The 6000-nt window shown below is 38.9% G+C and overlaps 1 protein-coding gene across 3 annotated transcripts in view; it reads right to left on the reverse strand.

Moving 5' to 3' along the window:
* The window catches only part of LOC136866948 (zinc finger protein 792), a 134003-nt gene extending 128901 nt beyond the window's left edge, over nucleotides 1–5102 (reverse strand). For all 3 annotated transcript variants that reach the window (XR_010859593.2, XM_067144040.2, XM_068226960.1), the window contains exon 1: nucleotides 5010–5102. The gene's annotated coding sequence lies outside the window, so the exon portion shown is untranslated. The remainder of the gene's footprint in view (nucleotides 1–5009) is intronic.
* Nucleotides 5103–6000: the final 898 nt, after the last annotated feature.

Here is a 6000-nt window from a genome sequence, read left to right on the forward strand (position 1 = left end):
AAACACGGCGCAGTTTTACTGTAAGATACCAGGAGCATGTCAACGCTGAAAGACAAAAAAAATTTCCGCGATGGGCCAACACATGAGTTCAACCGGACATCAATTCACAACCATAGAGCAGGATTTAACTATATTGCATAAAATAAACAAAGGAGCTCTCCTTAATACATTAGAAAATCTATACATTTTGTACCGGGCGGTACACCTCCACGCCGCGAATTCAAATATTGTGCCAGTTGAAACCTCTCTACAGGAGAAATCCTGAACTTTAACAAACTGTATTAACTCAACGGTTTCTCGGAAGATGTCACTACTGTAAATTTAGTAATCTTGAAGTGTTCTGAACTGTGTCTATTTTGATTTGTGTTTGTTTGCTCCGTATCAAGAAGTTTGAACATTCTCTAACCGATGTCGCTACCCAAACTATGGTAACACACTCTGGTGCAATGGAATGAACTTTCTTGAAGAAATATTGTATTCCTAAGTTTTATTTTTACTAAATTTTGTTCTGTGGTTTCTGGGTTGGCAATATAATCCTTTCCTTCTGCCAGTTTTGAAATTAGCCAATCATAAACTTCTGTAATTAATTTTCCACCAATAAGGTGTTTCTTCATCGATTGGTGTATTAGTTTTTGCTGGTAGCCAATAAAAGTTTGTGGGCGGGTTGTTATTATTCAGGAACGGTCTCGAATGTTCCACGAGGGTATATAAACTGCTGATTTTCTTGTCTCCGGGCCACTTCTGTAACATCTTTCTTAGTGTATGGATATGTAGCAGGGGGCGGGAAGCGCCTCTTTCTCCAAGCAGCAGTTCATCTACAAGGTAATGGCCTGTTAACATCTTCATTTCTTGCTAGCTCAGCAGTTTAACTCTCGGGAAGGGTTCGTAACTTTTAGTATGTAACCTACCCTTTTAAAATGTAAATTCTTTTCTATCTACAAATTACAAGTCTGTAAAGCGGGGATAGAGAGTGCTTCACCCTCTCGAACTCCCCTTCATTTTGAATTTGAGGTGACTATGTTTTCGTAACCGTTTTTCTCTTCCTTCTTAAAGTCTTAAACTTATTTGCCGACTAGTCACCTCCATAGAATGGGATTAGCCCCTGTATCATCGGCCTAGCGCCACATAGGTTTTTGACAAAACTTGGTGTAGGAGTGCAAGTTATCGCCTCCATTCTATTTTTGCATTATGGGCCAGTAACTAAACCTGATGTTTTGTTTTCTTCATGTGAAGGCCCTGTAGGTAGGGTACAAGGTACCCCTGTTTCACTGTATGTGTGCCTTGACGGCAGTTAGGAGTGAAGTTGGTTGTGGCCTTTGATAGGCTTGTAAAATTGAGAGCAAGACTGCTCTTTCCTAATTTGATCTCTGCGTGCCTCTAGGAGGCTTAACATTGTAATTAGGGGCAAGTGCTCCTTGGAATGATGGGGTTTTCTGCTCCTTTGTTCATTTGGTAACTGGGTAAAGTTGAGCTATTCGCTCAAAGGTTGTGAGTGTGGGGCTCGAAGCCCAAAACTTGGTAAAAAACACCTGATGGGAAAAATCATTTTGTACCTGACTTTCATTGTTATTTCACCTAGTGGAAATTGATGAATGTTGTTTACTGTTATTTGTTGATTTTGAAGAGAAAATATAACCTTTGTTAAAGTTTTAAATTACCTTTAATTTGGTAGTTGAGACCTATTCCAACCCGCACCTTCTTTCACCTCTGCTGTTCCACCGTACCCTCGGAACACATTTATTTAGAACAAAAAAGCAATCAGGACAATAACCTAAATGAAACTATTGACATTAGAAACCCTATATTTGAAGGGACACTATCAAGTCTTGAAACTTTAGGCAAAAGACGCAATACAAATAGTAAAAGGATCAATAAGACCGAACCTCCGCCATTTTGTACATCCCCTCTCCCTAGCCCTTCTAAAGTTGATGCCGTGACAGTAATCGACATGCCCCCCTCCCCTCTCCGCAACCCTGCCTCCCCGTGAGGAGGAGCATGCAACGGAACGCACACACCATTACTATACAAGACGCAAAGCAGCAACAAACGTCCCTCCAGGGTCACAGTAGAATTGGAGTCTAACAATAGCAAAGTAAAGAACTTTTTTATACACTTAGTTATTACGTAAAGACACATGTTTTCTAAACAAATTCCCATTTCCTTATTTTATTTCATTTCAGAAATTGAAACGAAGCTCCCTTCACAAAAATTGATCAGCAATCAGCTTCAAAGTTCCACATAAGACTCAATCAAAGGCACCATAAGCAAACTCATAATATATAACAACTTACCTGGAAGGAACAGAAGATAAAACATTAAATAATTTGAACAGTATTACAAAGTCAAACATTTTTTAAACTTTTAACCGCAAACAGACATTTTAATGTAACAAAATGAGATTTTTAACAACTATTCAAATGAATAGACATAGTTTTTAAGCTGACCAACTATGTAATCATCCATTCTCATATCATTAACACACTAACCCCTACATTGTTTTTAATATCATTTAATTTAATTAGTATTTTTAGTAGTTTTTAAGTGAATCAATGTACCTGCAAATTAACGTGTTTAAAATCTTAGCAATTTACCTAAGCTACAATAACAGCTGAGGATGTTCCTAAATAAGGAACGAAACATGTACTGTTGACAAATAAATTTGCCAAAAGGCAAAAAAAGTATCAAAACGCTGGAAGAATTTTAAATATTGTAAAATTTGGTGATAAAATTTTGATACAGAAAATGAAGTTGATTACTTGCAAGAATGGGTATCTGCCGAAGTATGCCATGTGGTAAATGGAACCATGCGTGTACGGCAAAGCGTTAAATCGATCGCGCAAGGGGGGGAACCGGGAGGTGAAATACGTATTGGAGAGCCGTCGTTGAGAATTGAAAAATCGTGTCTATTGGACATTAATAATAAAATGTATCCTTTTGATGTATCTGTTGAACTTTCCCATGCAGTAAGATGACAACTGAAATCTCCAAAAACGAAGATGTGCTGAACCTGGTCAAATTGAGCGAAAAATTGTGACCATTGACCTTGCGTAATGTATATGTGTGGGGGACAATATACATTTAGAAAATAGATATTATTATATATGAGTCCTATTGCATATTGAATACATGTGGCTACCCCATCGTACCCATCACCATCATGTCTTATTATATGATAACCTGCTAATCGAAAATGGGAGTGTGGTTTAAACGATGTTTCCTGTAAAAATATGAGATTAGCCTGAGACTCTTGTATTAGTAATTGTAATTCTTGTCTTTTGGAAATTACACTCCTACTATTCCATTGAAGAATTCTGATCATGAGCTTACATTCATGATGTGATCTCTTAATTTATAAATGACATTACTTAGTTGAGGGTCGTGACCCAATAGTTGTATTAACATTACAAAGATGAGATGAATTTCTTGGTGAAGGTATTCCTTCGTTTGAGGAGAATTCTGGGCCTGTGAGACTGAAATATTTCTCTGTATTCGGTGTTGAGATGAAGGCTGAGTAGTTAACACTGGTTCAGTTGGTAATGATGTACTTGGAGTGGGAGTTGTTCGTTCTGAAGGAACATTGTCATTACGAAGGATGGATAAATATCCCTGTCTGTCATAACCTAGTTCAGGTGCTGAAGGCAGAGGCTGCATAACTACTTGAGTAAACTTCCGTTTCCGTGGATTTTCAGGCGGGGGTGACCTACTCTCTTGCGATAATGGGGGAAACTGATTAGGCTGTTGATCAGGATAATACACCGGAAGTGACACCCTAGCATTTGCTTCAGGAAAAGAAATGTGTTCTGTACTCATGAGTTTTTTAATTCGTACTTGGTATATTTGTTCAGGGCATTCAAATGATCTCGTGAGATGGTCTTTCTTGCAATAGGCACACTGAGTAAAGGGTCTGTACACTGGTTAGTTGCATGTAACTGTGAGCATTTACCACTCTGGCACTTTCTACAACGAATAGGGGAAAAGATAAAAGGTTCTACGTCCATGTATACTTTATACAATGCAACTTGTTGAGGGAGAGATTTTGCTCGAAAAATAATCTTAACAGATCCAGTAGGGAGATACGACGTTACACCCTCCTGCACGACTTTACGATTCAACCGTTGTACTGATTTAACAGGTACTGAAGTGTCCAATTGATTAAGGATTTCCTCATGTGAAAGGTTTTTATCTACACCACGTATTATACCCACTCGGAGTACTTGTAATGAGGGAATGTACGCCTTGATTTTTAGTGAGTCCAATATTGGGTTGCGCAAAAACTCATTAGCTTGTCTGGCAGTATGGAAAGTCACTACCCTTTCTTTGAATTGATTTAACGTTTACTTCCTGTTCATAAAACCGGCGTCCAAGGGCCATAGGATGTAATTGACCTATGTTCTTGTCCGCGGTGGATTCTACGAAAACTATGACTGGACCATAATGAAATTTGTTATAATACTCAGGTGTATTATTCATTGGCTGGACTGCTGATAGCTGATCATGCTGGTTGTCAGTAGAACAGTTCTGGGTTCCTGCAGATGCATTTCGTTGATCTCTAGTGGTTGAATTGGATGACGATAACTGCACGGAATCACTGATGTGTTCCTGCTCCATTTCACTTTCCACTAATATATTATCAACCGACACTAGCGTAAGCCTCCCACTCTCTATACACAACACCCGAAGACTAATCACCAAACGCCGTACACACGAGCTAACGTACCACACGGCGAGAAGGTTATAATCTCATACTGATTGACGAAAAAACTTCGAGCTAGCGCAAACAATGTGAGACTGAAACAGTTCTGCCAGATTCGTAATCGGAAACTTGTCATTCGGTTGAGGAATATTTGGAAAAGTTGTGTGAGCGCGCACTTTTCATTATGTTACAAATATTACCAGTACCGTTAAGATTAATCCTTCGGTAACATTTTATTTAGAAAGCTTACTGTAAGTTAAACATAGAAATAATCAACTTTTTAAATGAAGACAGTGTACTGAAAACCAAAGCTTACCGTACTTTATTTCTTACGAGATACCGCACGATACGGAGTTCTCTAACTACACCAATAAATTGGCAAAAGTCAATGATTCTCTATCGAGAACTGTTGTGGACACGCAAAGATTTCGGCGTAATCTCAAAATTAATGAAATAAAACTGTAACTTACAAGATGTTCTGATTAGAAGATACACCTATATAAAAACAATGTAAAATTTTAATATCAACACTATGGAACAACATTGCTGCCACTTCGAAACGAAACCGCATATTGTGAATAGCGTTTGCAACAATTTATAACTATTCTGGTGTTCTTTGTCTATAAGAATATATCACAGACCAAACCTCATCAAGTGACCGCTGCTCAGTCTAAAAAGGATGATGTTCCATTGTTTAATATCATACCAGATTATTTCATAAACTGAACTTACTGACTGTCTTCTAGCATCTGTTATAACCGGAAATTTCTGAAAACAGTTTAATGTTTCTGACGTTATATTGGTTTTTATATGCAAGAAAATTGTTAATGTGCACCCTCCCTCCTGGAAAAGTTCCTGCGGGCGCCCATGGCTGAGTGGATATTGATCCAGCCCTCAGATCCAAGTAAAAATCCCTGTTCGGGAATCGAACCCAGGGCCTGCGGGTTAGAGGTAGACACGCTACCTCTACACCGTGGAGCTGGCATAAGAATATACCACACATGTAATTAAATTACCTCCACCCCACTTCCCCTGTGAATCAAGTGACCTTGCCGCAGTGGGAAGTCTTACGTGTCTCAATGAAGCAGATAGCCCAACCGCAGGTGCAACCATATCGGATGGGTATCTCTCGAGAGACCAGACTAACGAATGGTTCATGGAAATGGGCCTTTCGGAAGTTGAAACGATGGCCGTCTAGATAATTGACTGTTATGGTGTTCTAATAATACTTAGCATGGCTTAGCTTTGTTGATACTGCTACTCAGCTGAAAGCAACAGGAACCTACAGCCGCAGCTAACTCCAGATA

The sequence above is a fragment of the Anabrus simplex genome, chromosome 3, assembly GCF_040414725.1.
Source record: "Anabrus simplex isolate iqAnaSimp1 chromosome 3, ASM4041472v1, whole genome shotgun sequence".
NCBI classification, from domain to species: domain Eukaryota; kingdom Metazoa; phylum Arthropoda; class Insecta; order Orthoptera; family Tettigoniidae; genus Anabrus; species Anabrus simplex.